This window comes from Haliotis cracherodii, unplaced genomic scaffold (assembly GCF_022045235.1).
Source record: "Haliotis cracherodii isolate W230 unplaced genomic scaffold, xgHalCrac1.p SCAF_3, whole genome shotgun sequence".
Taxonomy (NCBI): Eukaryota; Metazoa; Mollusca; class Gastropoda; order Lepetellida; family Haliotidae; genus Haliotis; species Haliotis cracherodii.
Genome location: NW_027266286.1, coordinates 4,669,994 through 4,687,989, shown reverse-complemented (window position 1 = coordinate 4,687,989; position 17,996 = coordinate 4,669,994).

Sequence of the window (17,996 nt, the reverse complement as noted above, 5' to 3'; positions counted from 1 at the left end):
AGGTCACAACACACCTACCACTTCAGACCACAACACACCTACCACTTCAGGTCACAACACACCTACCACTTCAGGTCACAACACACCTACCACTTCAGGTCACAACACACCTACCACTTCAGGTCACAACACACCTACCACTTCAGACCACAACACACCTACCACTTCAGGTCACAACACGCCTACCACTTCAGACCACAACACACCTACCACTTCAGACCACAACACACCTACCACTTCAGACCACAACACACCTACCACTTCAGACCACAACACACCTACCACTTCAGGTCACAACACACCTACCACTTCAGGTCACAACACACCTACCACTTCAGGCCACAACACACCTTCCACTTCAGGTCACAACACACCTACCACTTCAGGTCACAACACACCTACCACTTCAGGTCACAACACACCTACCACTTCAGGTCACAACACACCTACCACTTCAGGTCACAACACACCTACCACTTCAGACCACAACACACCTACCACTTCAGGTCACAACACACCTACCACTTCAGACCACAACACACCTACCACTTCAGACCACAACACACCTACCACTTCAGGTCACAACACGCCTACCACTTCAGACCACAACACACCTACCACTTCAGACCACAACACACCTACCACTTCAGGCCACAACACATCTACCACTTCAGACCACAACACACCTACCACTTCAGGTCACAACACACCTACCACTTCAGACCACAACACACCTACCACTTCAGACCACAACACACCTACCACTTCAGACCACAACACACCTACCACTTCAGACCACAACACACCTACCACTTCAGACCACAACACACCTACCACTTCACGTCACAACACACCTACCACTTCACAACATGCCATGATGTTCATGGGTCAAGGCTATTCCATGAAAAGGGCAGTAGACACAAAAACAGGCGTCACAGAGACATTGTTGCTTCGTGCATCGACTTAGTGCTGTTGCTGTTGTTTCTGTCGCCATGACGAGCCTCTTACACAAATGCAAAGTGCGCAAGTAATCCTGTGGAGTCATCATGTGTGGTCTTCCTGCTCTTGTCCTGTGTCCTGCCAGTCAGTCTCTCTGTACCGTCATTCCCACGGCCCTCTCTCTCTTTGTTGAATGGGGCATTTCGTTTCTGCTTTTTCATTACCTATGATGTTTTAACAACAATCCATTGCATTTCATACCATTTCTGCACATGATTTTCACGGATACTCAAAAAAGGTGTTGAGCTATTTTTCACTGCAGCACATGCACTATTGTTCTAAACCAACAAAATGTGTTGGGCCATGTTTTGCCGACTGTTACGTTTGTAATTTTTGGGTCAATTCCAATTTCAAAGCGTATATTTCTTTTGCCGGCGGTTCAGTAACTGATTCCCACAGGCAGCTCGTGTTGTATACTCCCTAGGGAGTTGAGAACACACTGAGTTGTTGACTGCAGTAATAATAAAAGTTGGGGACGCCCATGTGTGGAGGTGGAATGGTTAATATTGTTATCATTATTGCCATCTAAACACAATGAAGGGGCACCTGCATATATCCAGCACATGCTGGGGCTGATCTCGTCATGCATACAAAGGCAGCCAGGTTTCAGGTACACAGATGTCTATCATTAGGCCCTGATTATTGCCTCTCATTGTATGTGCATGGCCATACATTTACAGCACGATATGGAACATTTACTTTGTAAATAATGATAGCTATTGCAAAATGAGTCCGATGAGTGATGAATATACCGGTAGACATAACATTTGTTTTTCTCCCCAACAATACTAATGTTAAGAAATAATGGAACAGCTGAACCACTTGATATTCTTGGTTCAGGTGAGGTTGAGGGTTAGGGCGAGGATGAGTTGAGGGTGAATTGAGGGTGAGTTGAGGTGAGGTGAGGGTGAGTATGAGGTGAGGGTGAGTTGAGGTGCAGGGGTGAGGTGAGGTGAAGGTAAGGATGAGTTGAGGGTGAGTATGAGTTGAGGGTGAGGATGAGGTGAGGGTGAGTTGAGGTGCAGGAGTGAGGTGAGGTGAGGGTGAGTTGAGGTGCAGGGGTGAGGTGAGGTGAAGGTAAGGATGAGTTGAGGGTGAGTATGAGTTGAGGGTGAGGATGAGGTGAGGGTGAGTTGAGGTGCAGGGGTGAGGTGAGGTGAGGGTGAGGTCGAGTTGAGGATGAGGGTGATGAGTGAGTTGAGGATGAGTATGAGGTGAGGATGAGTTGAGGGTGAGTTGAGGATGAGGTAAGGGTGAGTTGAGGTGCAGGGGTGAGGTGAGGTGAGGGTAAGGATGAGTATGAGGTGAAGGTGAGTTGAGGTGCAGGGGTGAGGTGAGGTGAGGGTGAGGTCGAGTTGAGGATGAGGGTGATGAGTGAGTTGAGGATGAGTATGAGGTGAGGATGAGTTGAGGGTGAGTTGAGGATGAGGTAAGGGTGAGTTGAGGTGCAGGGGTGAGGTGAGGTGAGGTGAGGTGAAATGGGCTTTTACATCACATTTAAGATTATTGCACTCATACTTAGCGTGGCGAGTGGCTGCTAGACCGAACTCATAATGCTGATTTGATAGTGCTAGCCCACTGAGATACCCTGTTGCAGTATACTGACTCCGAGCAGGCAAGTCCTTGTTTTAGTCCCTTAAAGGGACCATGTATAAGCTAAGCCTTGTATAAGTCAACCCTGTATGAGTTGAGCCTTGTATAAGTCAACCCTGTATGAGTTGAACCTTGTATAAGTCAACCCTGTGTTAGCTAAGCCTTGTATAAGTCAACCCTGTATGAGCTAAGCCTTGTATAAGTCAACCCTGTGTGAGCAAAGCCTTGTATAAGTCAACCCTGTATGAGTTGAGCCTTGTATAAGTCAACCCTGTATGAGTTGAGCCTTGTATAAGTCAACCCTGTATGAGTTGAGCCTTGTATAAGTCAACCCTGTATGAGTTGAGCCTTGTATAAGTCAACCCTGTTTGAGTTGAGCCTTGTATAAGTCAACCCTGTGTGAGCAAAGCCTTGTATAAGTCAACCCTGTATGAGTTGAGCCTTGTATAAGTCAACCCTGTATGAGCTAAGCCTTGTATAAGTCAACCCTGTATGAGCTAAGCCTTGTATAAGTCAACCCTGTATGAGCTACGCCTTGTATAAGTCAACCCTGTATGAGCTAAGCCTTGTATAAGTCAACCCTGTATGAGCTAAGCCTTGTATAAATCAAGTACTGGCATATGTGTGCGAAAAGCAAATGCTTTTAGGCTAGGTTACCCCTCCTTTGGAATAAATGACAAACTGTACTCAACAAGGTGAGCTACAAGGTAATGCATCAGGTGAGCTAATCAGTATTTTGTAACTACGCCACCCAGTGTCATGTCCTCATGTCCAGTTTCACCCTCAATGGCTAATATTGACACTATCCCTTGCAAGAAAACTCCGCGGACAAATATTGTTGAGTGGGTATGACGATTGTGAATCGGCACAGCACATGGCCACATTACTGAATAAATAGATGTGCAAACAGGAGGGAAAGGTGATAATACAGTGCTTCTTAACACGTGCTGCTGCAAAGCCTGGTGTATTAGCGTGGGTCTGTCGCTGTGGCGACACGACAGGCCATACCTGGGGTAGCGTGGCACTGAAGCCACCAGCCCACAGAGCACACAGGCAGCGCAATGCACGAACCGGCTACTGGGACTAACAGCTTTATTGGATAATACTTGGATTTATGGCTGAGCATTTAAAAATCTTCACTTTACAGTTATTCACTTTTAATGTATTTTTCATCTAAATCAGTTCATAGATACTGGTACAAAACCATGAAAGTAGTTTGAATATCTTCTTGAAAACATATAATTTGTTGTCAAGGAAATAGTATTCCTGTTTGTGAACAGACAAGAGGTGAGGTGAGGTGGGGTGAGGTGAGGTGCGGTGAGGTGAGGTGAGGTGAGGTGAAATTAGGTGAAATTGGGTTTAACATCGCGTCCAAGATTATTGCACTTGCATAGCAACATGCATGCACGTGTGTGTGTGGCTGCTTGTAATACCTGGACTGATGCCGATTGATAGTGCTAGCTCACTGAGATACCATGCCGTAATTTAGCAGGAATACCCCACTCAGACACAGTATACTGACTCTGAGCCGACCAGTCCTTGTTTTAGCCCCTTAATGCCGAGCGCCAGACAGGGTAACAACAAGTACCATCTTTTAACGTCTTTTGGTATGACGTGGCTGGGGATCGAACCCCGGACCTTCCACTCTCTGGAGGGACACTCTACCACTAGGCTACAGAAGCAGTCTGGACAGACAAGAAACCTGTACAGTGGGATTGCAAAGCCCAGGTGAACATGAACGTGTTCATACTGTGTACAATACAAGTTCTTACACATACAGAAAATGACCCTACTTCATGACCATTTCCAGGATGATGTTACAAGCACTTAACCTAATCACATCTCTTTTGGTTTGTGAAAACACGCACTCAATTCTGTCAAAAATTAATCCAGAAATTACTATGCCTCTACCTACCATAATAAGAAAGAACATGCACTTCCTGGTTGGCTTATAGTGCTCAAGAAGAACTACCTTACAAATGACCTTCCAGTGACCTTGTCCTTCAATGAAGGTCACTAAAAACAATACCATTTCAATACTCCACCAAGGGTATGTACCAATTTTCTTCTGAGTGAGTGAGTGAGTATGGTTTTACGCCGCTTTTAGCAATTTTCAAGCAATATCACGGCGGGGGGACACCAGAAATGGGCTTCACACATTGTACCCATGTCGGGATTCAAACCCGGGTCTTCGGCGTGACGAGCGAACGCTTTAACCACTAGGCTACCCGACCACCCCAATCTCCTTGAGTCATATCCATGAACACAATACAATTTGGGGATATAACCTTGAGAGTAAATTTGACTTTCAATATCTAATAACTCAGTTTGCCGCTTGGTGATCAACAATGTTGCACAATCCACCACTGTCAGCTGATCCAGGAGGTAATGCCAGTAATTTGATAGGAACTCTGGAGATAAACCGGGATTAACTGAACAGGCAGGAAAGTTTATTCCAGTTCAATAACATATTTTGATACACTTACGTTTCTAGTTACAATGAATTTCATTTGATGCACTTTTTCCCTTGACACACAATTTTACTGGGTTTTTTGTTATATTCATTTTTGGATGTAAAATTTCTGTTGTATTTATATAATTGCTCATAAAATGGTGACATTTCATCACAAATAAATCGTGTACATCCTGTAACTGATTTTTAACTTTTGAAGATAAATGCATAAAACAGTAAAAATAAAGGGAACATTTGTAGATATAACTGAAATAAGTAAATTCAGAAGTTTTTTAAAAAAATCCAATTACGACACACGTACAGAAGCACCTCACAATCCGTGAGCAGAAAACTTAACTTCATGATGCTCTTCAAATCATTCCAGCTGTCTGTGGGTAACAAAATTGGCTAAATTCGTAATTTTCATGCCATGATTATATCTGAATTTTGTTAAATTCAACACAGCCATCTCTTGGTCTTGTTGCTTCTGAGAACAAGATGCTTAGCATTTTGAACAAATCAGCATGTGACACAGGCATCCTCCATGTCTTCATCAACTTCCCTGATTCATTCTTTAACAACGCCATTTCAAAATTAATTTCATAATTGTCCCCTCTTTTGCAATTCCTCCTTCTTTAAAAGCCAGGGGCCAGGGGTGGCCCAGTCGTCTAAAGCGCCACGATTCACTGTGTAGTGTTGCATCCCTTCGGCACGACAGAAACCTATGATTGTGGGTTCGAATCCTGGTTCACCACGATTGTGTTTCTAGGTTTGTCAGCACCATACCCACTCACTTCAAAATCCAACCTTCAAAATTACTCGATCCATTCTTTAACAACCCCATTTCAAAATTACTCAATTCATTCTTTAAATGTCCCCCCTTTCGAAATTCCTTGCTAGATCGAATACACTGGTTCACAGGCCATGACAGATCGTATTCAGAAGCCCATGATCATGCTAAACACTAGACATAGACAGCTGTTTAATAACCGTTGCCTAAACAAACTGACCACCCACTGATGAGAACAACTTCAAATATTGGCTGACCACCCTGATCAGATCAGCATCAACTGTTTGAACATAAAGAAAGCCTACGCCGAGACACATACTCGTATGTAGTAAGTTAAGCTGACATGGTTTTGTGAATGAATTCTACTCCAGCCATCAGTGAGCCAACAACAGCCTGCCAGGAGGTATTGATTTTTGAATGGATTTCTTGCAAGAGGGCGACGAATGACGTCAAAGCATGCCGAGAGACGAGTAAAACCGGCGGAACTGGTAAACAGTTTAACGATATTACCAAGCTGAATGAAAATCTCCACAAGCTGAGCTTACTTCATTCACAGGGGAAGACCATAAAGTCAATAAAGCTACGACGATTTCCATTCAAAAGACGGAGTTTGAATAATTACTCAGTTTCTGCCGACTTTAACATATCACCGAGGATAAATTTGGTCAGAGAACTACAAAAACAAAATAATGAAGATGATAAAAATAGTTCCATTTCTGATGGTAGGGATAAAAATAGTTTCATTTCTGATGAAGGGGTAAAAATAGAAGCAATTTGTTTTCAATTGCTTCAAGGGTGAGATTTTCTTAATTTCTTTTCTGAATGTTTATAGGGCAAATAAGAGATTAGTGATCTTTAACTATGGGACACAAGGTACAAGATCTTGTAGTTTGCGGTTGATGATGTTGTTTGTGACTGACAATGTTTTTGGTTGATGGTGTTGTTTCTGGTTTACAATGGGTGGTTGACGATGTTGTTTGTGACTGACAATGTTGTTGGTTGAAGGTGTTGTTTCTGACTTACAAAGGGTGGTTGACAATGTTGTTTGTGACTGACAATGTTGTTGATTGATGGTGTTGTTTTTGATTTACAATGGGTGGTTGACGATGTTGTTTGTGACTGACAATGTTGTTGGTTGATGGTGTTGTTTCTGATTTACAATGGGTGGCTGACAATGTTGTTTGTGACTGACAATGTTGTTGGTTGATGGTGTTGTTTCTGGTTTACAATGGGTGGTTGACAATGTTGTTTGTGACTGACAGTGTTGTTGGTGTTGTTTCTGATTTACAAAGGGTGGCTGACAATGTTGTTTGTGACTGACAGTGTTGTTGGTTGATGGTGTTGTTTCTGATTTACAATGGGTGGTTGACAATGTTGTTTGTGACTGGCAATGTTGTTGGTTGTTGGTGTTGTTTCTGATTTACAAAGGGTGGTTGACGATGTTGTTTGTGACTGACAGTGTTGTTGGTTGATGGTGTTGTTTCTGGTTTACAATGGGTGGTTGACAATGTTGTTTGTGACTGACAATGTTGTTGGTTGATGGTGTTGTTTCTGATTTACAATGGGTGGCTGACAATGTTGTTTGTGACTGACAGTGTTGTTGGTTGATGGTGTTGTTTCTGGTTTACAATGGGTGGTTGACGATGTTGTTTGTGACTGACAGTGTTGTTGGTTGATGGTGTTGTTTCTGATTTACAATGGGTGGTTGACAATGTTGTTTGTGACTGACAGTGTTGTTGGTTGATGGTGTTGTTTCTGGTTTACAATGGGTGGTTGACAATGTTGTTTGTGACTGGCAATGTTGTTGGTTGTTGGTGTTGTTTCTGGTTTACAATGGGTGGTTGACAATGTTGTTTGTGACTGACAATGTTGTTGGTTGAAGGTGTTGTTTGTGACTGACAACGTTGTTGGTTGAAGGTGTTGTTTCTGGTTTACAATGGGTGGTTGTTGAGGAGTTGAGTGGGTGGGGAAGGTGAATGTGGATGTCTAATCGAAATAGAATGTGATTAATGAGTAAACAAGTGAAGGCATGATTTGGTAGGTGGGTGGATTGTTTTGACTGAGTTCGGACAAGGAGATAAGCCACAGAGTTGGTATGACTGAGTGGCCACAAGGATGGGCAAATGAATTGGTCATTGATTCAATGAATAAATTATTTGGTCAGTGTGAGATGGGGATTGAGACAACTGTTGCTTGGTGGGGCAGTTTTTTGACCGAGCGGGATACTGATTAGAAGTGTGATGATTAAATGAATGTTGTGTGAATGAGTGAGTACCAACACAAATTTTGGTGTGAGGATAAGCGAGTGGGCGAGCACCGATGCAAATTGCAACGTGGTTAGTGGGTGAGAGTGGGAGTGAATAATGAATGAATGAGCATAGCTTGGTGTCTTTTGATAACTTGATTGATAATATTGATAGTATGAAAGAAAGATGTATGGTAACCAGAATGAAAGGTTCACTTCCTAAATGATTTGATTTTTATTCTAAGAAAACTGCATGTCATCCCCTGCCTCCCCTTCCAACCATGTGAAGACAAAACTACAACAGGAAGCCGTCTGCCGTCTGCCGCCACCCTGGTGCACCAACATGACATGAGAGCACTCCTTCAGAAACAGGAACAGTTAGAAGCATCCCATCAACTGTTCTGGTGGTCGACGCAATGTTCGATCAATACAAAGTATCGACTGTGCTATTTTCAGCCATCTTGTCCAAACTTAGCTCAGTGCTCATTACGGAACATTTCATGAAAGGGTAAATCAAGTCCGGGATGACATGATCACATTACTGATGACCAGAAGACCGGGCTGCCGTGACGTGCGTCCCTTACATATACATCAATTCCCAGCCGACACTCAAACTGCCATGTCTGTGTTTACTGATTGGCCGGTTTAATACTCCACTGTCGCAAGTGGACAATGGCTTTACCATTCAGGCGGACATAAGTAACTCTCACGGCTATCGTAGTCCAGAGTCTGGGCCCATAAATCGGGATCACTTGCAGCTGCGTTACAGCATAAATCAGGCCTGTAGAAGGAATAGAGAAATGCTAACACCATCCACTACATAAAATTGATAAAGGTTTAATCAGGAGTGAAATTCCAATTAAGTGAAAGTTTTCTGAGACTACATTTCTGGTATTATCTTGGTCTCCTATGGCAATAATAGTCTTCGGTTTAGGTAACCTGCCCTGTATTAATCATGCAAAAAGCTCGCAAGTGAAAAATATTTTTTGGACTGCATCACTATGCTTCAGGACATTGTCACATCATCAGTTACAATGTATGTCACAATGAAATGAAATCATTAATGACATGCCACACTGAAGTTGGATACCTAAATTTTTAATTTTTTTATTTAATTGAAAGAGAGTGAGTGGTTTTACGCCGCGTTTAGAAATATTCCAGTAATATCAGTGCGGGGGACACCAGAAATGGGCTTCAGACATTGTACCCATGTGGGGAATCGAACTTTGGTCTTCAGCGTGACGAGTGACCGCTTAAACCACCACACACACACACACACACACACACACACACACACACACACACACACACACACACACACACACACACAGAGGAACAGGGTACACACACACAGAGGTACAGACACACACACACAGATGTACAGACACACACAGGCACGGGCACACACAGAGATAGACACACACACACACAGGTCGAGACACAAACACACACAGAGGTACAGACAGACAGACAGACACACAAGTACACAAACACACACAGAGGTACAGACACACACACAGGTACAGAAACACACACAGGTACAGACAGACAGACACACAGGCATACACACAGAGGTACAGACACACACACCCAGGTACAGACAGACATACACAGGTACACACAGACACACACACAGGTACACACACGCAGGTACAGACAGACACAAAGGCACAGAAACACACAGAGGCGCAGATACACACACACACACACAGGCACACACACAGAGGTCCAGACAGACACAAAGGCACAGAAACACACAGAGGCGCAGATACACACACAAACACACACACAGGTACAGACAAACACATAGGTACAGACAGACAGACACAGACACACACACAGAGGTACACATACACACACAGGCACACATACACACAGGTACAGACAGACAGACACAAAGGCACAGAAACACACAGAGGCACAGATACACACACAGGAACACACACACACAGGTACAGACACACACACACACACACAGAGGTACAGACACACACACACACACACAGGTCCAGACAGACACAAAGGCACAGAAACACACAGAGGTACAGATACACACACACAGGTACAGACACACACACACACACACAGGTACAGACACACACACACACACACACACAGGTACAGGCACACACACACACAGAGGTACAGATACACACACACAGGTACAGACACACACACACACACACACACACACACAGATGTACAGACACACACACACACACAGAGGTCCAGACAGACACAGAGGTACAGATACACACACAAACACACACACACAGAGGTACAGATACACACACACACAGATACAGGTCCAGACAGACACAAAGGCACAGATACACACACAAACACACACACACAGAGGTACAGATACACACACACAGGCACACACACAGAGGCACAGATACACACACAAACACACACATGGAGGCACAGATACACACACAGGCATGCACACAGAGGTACAGACACACACACACAGAGGTCCGGACAGACACAAAGCCACAGAAAGACACAGAGGCACAGATACATACATGAACACACACACACAGGCACACACACAGAGGTACAGACCCACACACACACACAGGCACAGACACACACAAAGGCACAATGGCACAGATACACACACAAACACAGGCACACACACAGAGGTACTGACACACACACAGGTACAGACAGACAGGCAAACACACAGAGGTACAGACACACACACACAGGTACAGACAGACACACACAAAGGTACACACATGCAGGTACAGACAGACAGACACACACAGAGGTACAGACACACACACACACACACACACACAGAGGTCCAGACACACACACAGAGCTACATACACATACACACACAGGTACAGAAAGACACACACAGGTACAAACACACACACTGGTACAGACATACACACAGTTACAGACATACAACCAGGCAGACATACACAGAGGCACACACACACACACACACACACATACAGAGGTAGAGACACACACACAGGCACAAATACAGGTACAGGCACACAAAGAGGCACAGACCGACACACACAGGAACAGACAGACACACACAGGAACAGACCGACACACACAGGTACAGACAGACACACACAGAGAGCTACAGACACAGGTACTGACAGACACTTACAGGCACACACAGGCAGACACACACATAAACACACACACAGACACACACAGGTACAGACAGACACACACACAGAGGCACAGACACACACACACACACAGACACACATATGACCTATGAATAGTAGCTATGACACATGTATCTCTAATTTTTCGTAATTCTACCATTTATGTGCTGAGACATTTTAAACTAGTCCCATGTTTTGTGGCCATTATTCTGCCAGCTATATTCTGTGATGGGGTTACAGATGGTCCACAGAGCTCTCTCGGCCCTGTTCTGGTGCCCAGCTACAACATATAACCAATCACACCATAACCTTTGCTTGTTGGGGAGCCCAGACTCTAATTAGCACTGTATAAGTCCTTGAAGTATAATCTAGCTGTGCTGATCACGAGGCTATAACAACTGCAGAGTCAGCATAATGGCACAAAATAGAATAGTTATCTGGTGACAAGACTCATTTGAGAGGTTATTACCCAGGATTAACTGAACAACATCACTTGAATCATTCAAGCAATTAAGATAAAACAAATCTGACCTAGGTCCTACACAATGCCGTGCAGGGGCGCTGAGCTGGAATATGGCTCATTAAACGCTATTAAGTCAGCTAATGTCACTACTGAAGGCCATCACAAATCCAGGCAACTTTTATTTTCTTTGTTTACGGATCTGCTGACATGAAATATAATAAAATGAAAATATAATTAAAATAGCATTTCTGACTTTTTTTCAAGACTGCCAACTGCAATGGTATGAAAAAATATCATAAAAAACAAGTTAATATGATATAACACTATAATTAGTTCTGATTGGGAAATACAAAATATACTACTCAAAAGAAGTTAAGGATCACCCGATTACTTCATATCACTGCAGGTAATCTTTCATTTCAGGGCAGATTAACACTAGTAATATGAAAGAATCGATGATCCTTAACTTCTTTTGAGTAGCATACATAGAAAAGCGTTTACCACAAAGTTTAACGAGATGAAGAGTTCGAATTGAGAAATCTGGATACACAATCGTTTAGGCGAAAAATGAACATTCATGAGCTTTGTTTATGCAGTCGGGGGCATAAAATCAGGAAATTCAAAACTTGAATTAATTGAGATGTTTGTTGACAATTTATTTTGACCATGACAAGTTCATTTAGAGACAACTATTGGCTGTTGAACATCAACATTGTAAGAACATACAAAATTCCATTAACCAACTAAAAAAATGAATCGCCTTAAGCGTCAATTTGGAAGCTGTAGTATCAAATGTCACGCAGAGAGGATAAAGAAGGTGAAATCTATGGAGTGTGTTTAATGTTTATATAAGCTGTAAGCTAAACACACATCTATCATTGGCTGGCTGCAAGTTAAACTTATACCATTCAACATTTGCTAAAGACCAAAATAGCCTTCCTTAGCTGAGGGTGTTCCTTAGCAAGTGTTGAGTAGTATATATGGGTGCTGAACAATTCCAGATAAAAATCATGGCCCATTTACAACTTAAGAGAGACATTTCTCAAAGCAAGAAGTGTATCCTTCCAATCGTTAATCTGCGTCTTGTATCACATGACCAGATCTGTAGGTTTTCACATTCATAACATTAGTATTACCTTACAACCATTGAAAAAAAAACTTTATCATGAAAACGTATATTCAAATTTTGTAAAAAAGAAAGAAAAAAGTTCGTTTTTTTTATTGATTTGTCACTTCTTGAAACAGTATACTGTGTAAATATTTTTGGGTGGAAGAGTTAAGTACATCTGCACTGAAACCAGTACAAGTAGTGTGTCCCATATTGACTTAAGTTTTGGGGAGAATTGTGTCAACATGTACTTTGCTGTCTTGTTTCCCAACATAAGATAAGGCATGCAGTAAGTACAGACATATTCTGGGAAGAAACATGACATATATACCCACTTAATATCATCAAAGATGCCATCAATTACATAAACAATAACTCGTACTAAGAAACAAAGAAAGAATTGTTTCATTGCAAGAAACATTTTGAAGTGAAGTGAACGTTGTTTACAGTGCAGTCAGCAATATTACAATAACATCACGGTGGCCTGTAAATTGTTGAGTCTCAAGCCAGGCAAAATAGTGGTCCATAGAATGGAACCAGTCCAAGCTGGAATTTAATACATTGTTACCACCTTGTCTTCATCAGTTCAAGAGTGAGTTCATGAGTGAGTCCATGAGTAAGTCCATGAGTGAGTTCATGAGTGAGTCCATGAGTGAGTTTATGAGTGAGTTCATGAGTGAGTTCATGAGTGAGCTCATGAGTGAGTTCATGAGTGAGTTCATGAGTGACTCCATGAGTGAGTTCATGAGTGAGATCATGAGTGAGTCCATGAGTGAGTTCATGAGTGAGTCCATGAGTGAGTTTATGAGTGAGTCCATGAGTGAGTTCATGAGTGAGTCCATGAGTGAGTTCATGAGTGAGTCCATGAGTGAGTTCATGAGTGAGTCCATGAGTGAGTTCATGAGTGAGTTCATGAGTGAGTCAATGAGTGAGTTCATGAGTGAGTTCATGAGTGAGTCCATGAGTGAGTCAATGAGTGAGTTCATGAGTGAGTCCATGAGTGAGTTCATGAGTGAGTTCATGAGTGAGTCCATGAGTGAGATAATGTGAGAGTCAATGAGTGAGTTCATGAGTGAGTCCATGAGTGAGTTCATGAGTGAGTCCATGAGTGAGTCCATGAGTGAGTTCATGAGTGAGTCCATGAGTGAGTCCATGAGTGAGTTCATGAGTGAGCTCATGAGTGAGTCCATGAGTGAGTTCATGAGTGAGTCCATGAGTGAGTTCATGAGTGAGTCCATGAGTGAGTCCATGAGTTCATGAGTGAGTCAATGAGTGAGTCCATGAGTGAGTCCATGAGTGAGTTCATGAGTGAGTACATGAGTGAGTCCATGAGTGAGTCCATGAGTGAGTTCATGAGTGAGTTCATGAGTGAGTCCATGAGTGAGTTCATGAGTGAGTCCATGAGTGAGTCCATGAGTGAGATCATGAGTGAGTCCATGAGTGAGTTCATGAGTGAGTCCATTAGTGAGTTCATGAGTGAGATCATGAGTGAGTCCATGAGTGAGTTCATGAGTGAGTTCATGAGTGAGTCAATGAGTGAGTTTATGAGTGAGTTCAAGAGTGAGTTCATGAGTGAGTTCATGAGTGAGTCCATGAGTGAGTCCATGAGTTCATGAGTGAGTCCATGAGTGAGTTCATGAGTGAGTCCATGAGTCCATGAGTGAGTCCATGAGTGAGTCCATGAGTGAGTCCATGAGTGAGTTCATGAGTGAGTCCATGAGTGAGTTCATGAGTGAGTCAAATGAGTGAGTTTATGAGTGAGTTCAAGAGTGAGTTCATGAGTGAGTTCATGAGTGAGTCCATGAGTGAGTTCATGAGTGAGTCCATGAGTGAGTTTATGAGTGAGTTCAAGAGTGAGTTCATGAGTGAGTTCATGAGTGAGTCCATGAGTGAGATAATGTGAGAGTCAATGAGTGAGTTCATGAGTGAGTCCATGAGTGAGTCCATGAGTGAGTTCATGAGTTCATGAGTGAGTCAATGAGTGAGTCCATGAGTGAGTTCATGAGTGAGTCCATGAGTGAGTTCATGAGTGAGTCCATGAGTGAGTCCATGAGTGAGTTTATGAGTGAGTCCATGAGTGAGTTCATGAGTGAGTCCATGAGTGAGTCCATGAGTGAGTTCATGAGTTTATGAGTGAGTCCATGAGTGAGTTCATGAGTGAGTCCATGAGTGAGATCATGAGTGAGTCCATGAGTGAGATAATGAGTGAGTCAATGAGTGAGTTCATGAGTGAGTCCATGAGTGAGTTTATGAGTGAGTTCATGAGTGAGTCCATGAGTGAGTCCATGAGTGAGTCCATGAGTGAGTTCATGAGTGAGTCCATGAGTGAGTTTATGAGTGAGTTCATGAGTGAGTTATGATTGAGTCAATGAGTTCATGAGTGAGTCAATGAGTTCATGAGTGAGTTCTAAAGGGAGTCAATGAGAGTTCGAGGGCGAGTTTACGAGTGAGTCCATGAGTAAGTTCATGAGTCTTCAAGAGTGAGTTCATGAGTGAGTCTGAGTGAGTCAATGAGTGAGTTCATGAGTGAATCATGAGCGAGTTCATGAGTAAGTTCATGAGTGAGCCCATGAGTGAGTTCATGAGTGAGTTATGAGTGAGTCAATGAGTAAGTTCATGAGTGAGCCCATGAGTGACTTCATGAGTGAGTCCATGAGTGAGTTTATGAGTGAGTTCATGAGTGAGTTCATGAGTTTATGAGTGAGTTATGAGTGAGTTCATGAGTGAGTTTATGAGTTAGTTATGATTGAGTCAATGAGTTCATGAGTGAGTCAATGAGTTCATGAGTGAGTTCTCAAGGGAGTCAATGAGTGAGTTCATGCGTGAGTTTACGAGTGAGTACATGAGTGAATAATTGAGTGAGTTCATGAGTGAGTCAATGACAGTTCGAGGGCGAGTTTATGAGTGAGTTCATGAGCAAGTTCATGAGTCTTCAAGAGTGAGTTCATGAGTGAGTTATGAGTGAGTCAATGAGTAAGTTCATGAGTGAGTCCATGAGTGAGTTCATGAGTGAGTCAATGAGTGAGTTCATGAGTGAGTCAGGGAGTGAGTTCATGTGTGAGCTATGAGTGAGTTCATGAGTTCATGAATGAGTCAATGAGTGAGTTCATGAGTGAGTTCATTAGTGAGTCAGTGAGTTCACTAGAGTTCATGAGTGAGTTAATGACAGTTCGAGGGCGAGTTTATGAGTGAGTTCATGAGCAAGTTCATGAGTGTTCAAGAGTGACTTCATGAGTGAGTCAATGACGGAGTCGATGCGTCAGTTCATGAGTGAGTTCATGAGTGAGTCAATATGTGAGTTCACGAGAGTTCTTGAGTATTCAAGAGTGAGTTCATGACTGAGTTCAAGAGTGAGTTCGTTTGTGAGTTCATGAGTGAGTCAATGAGTGAGTAAATCCATGAGTTCATGATTGAGTTCATGAATAAGTCAATGAGTGAGTTCATGAATAAGTCAATGAGTGAGTTCATGAGTGAGTTCATGAATAAGTCAATGAGTGAGTTCATGAATAAGTCAATGAGTGAGTTCATGAATAAGTCAATGAGTGAGTTCATGAATAAGTCAATGAGTGAGTTCATGAATAAGTCAATGAGTGAGATCATGAATAAGTCAATGAGTGAGTTCATGAGTGAGTTCATGAATAAGTCAATGAGAGAGTTCATGAAGAAGTCAGTGAGTTCATGAGTGAGCCAATGAAGGAGTCACTGAGTCAAAATATGATACAGTCCTGACGCCAATCTCACCGACCTTACTTACCTGTAATAAATTACCAGTCCCTGACTGCCTGTTAAAATAATATAGGTAACGATAATTCATAGATCAAATCAGATTGGACTCAACAGCCTATGTGTGTCTGTCATGGTGTGCGTGTCTGTGTGTCTGTCATTGTGTCAGGATGGGGGGAGGGGGTGTATTTCACTGTAAACACTATGATCTCAAGGACAGCACTTCAATTGATTCAAAACATTCCAAAGCCAGAGAAAAACACAGAGTATTTATTCCTTTAGCACTAACAACATATTGATATCCAAAGTAGTATGAATTAATTATAAATTGATCTGCACAGATGACAAAACAACAGATGTTCAACTGGATCTCTTCTTGGCATTTTGGTCCAAGGGAGACAACTCCGCAAAGTAAGATGTGGAGATCCAGATTCCCATTGAACAGGGTCAAACAGGCCCAGGTGTCCAAACTTGAGTGAAAATCTAGTGGGACTAGCTTCTCCCTAAGTCAGGTTACATAAATCCCGAAGTACCATTGAGCTGTGGACAACTTGGATATGACCAAGCCTGTTTACAAGCCCAAGTGATTACTAACCCGAGAAATTAAGAGCCCGTTTCTAGCCAAAGAAATAAATAGCCTGTCGACTAGTCCCAATAGATTACTAGCACGCTTATTTGGTAAGGGATTACTAGCTTGTTTACTAGCCCAAGAAATTACTAGTTAAGTTAATTAGGCCAAGTGATTACTAATCTGAGAAAATACTAGCCTGTTTTTAGCCAAAGAAATTAATAGCCTGTCGACTAGCCCCAAAAGATTACTAGCATTCTTATTTGCTCAAGAGATTACAAGCCTGTTTACTAGCCTAAGATTACTAGCCTCTGTGTTTACTAGCCTGAGATTACTTGCCTCTGTGTTTACTAGCCTGAGATCACTAGCCTCTGTGTTTACTAGCCTGAGATTACTAGCCTCTGTGTTTACTAGCCTGAGATCACTAGCCTCTGTGTTTACTAGCCTGAGATTACTAGCCTCTGTTTAGTAGCCTGAGATTACCAGCTTCTGTGTTTAACAGCCTGGGCTTGGGTAATGATGACAATATATGTGGTGGTGAGAGCTCTGGCAACAAATTGGCATTTTAACGAACCCCCTAGGCTTGGAATATGATGACTATATAGAGAATGGTGTGACCATCCGTTGACGCATAGTGTCAGATGTCCATCAGTAACAGGATATGTTATGCAGGTCGACTATTGGAAGGTCCTCCTCGTATTGGACCACTGATGAATTGATGAATCCAGTACCAGTGCGGCAGTACTGATTCAAAGCAACCCATGCTAGCTGCAACAGGCGATTAACGGGATCGTGTGGTCAGGCTCTCTGACTTGGTTGATGCATGTTATTGTATCTCAACTGCGTGGATCGATGCTCATGATGTCAATCACTGGATTGTCTGATTCAGACTCGATTATTTTCAGACTGCCGTCA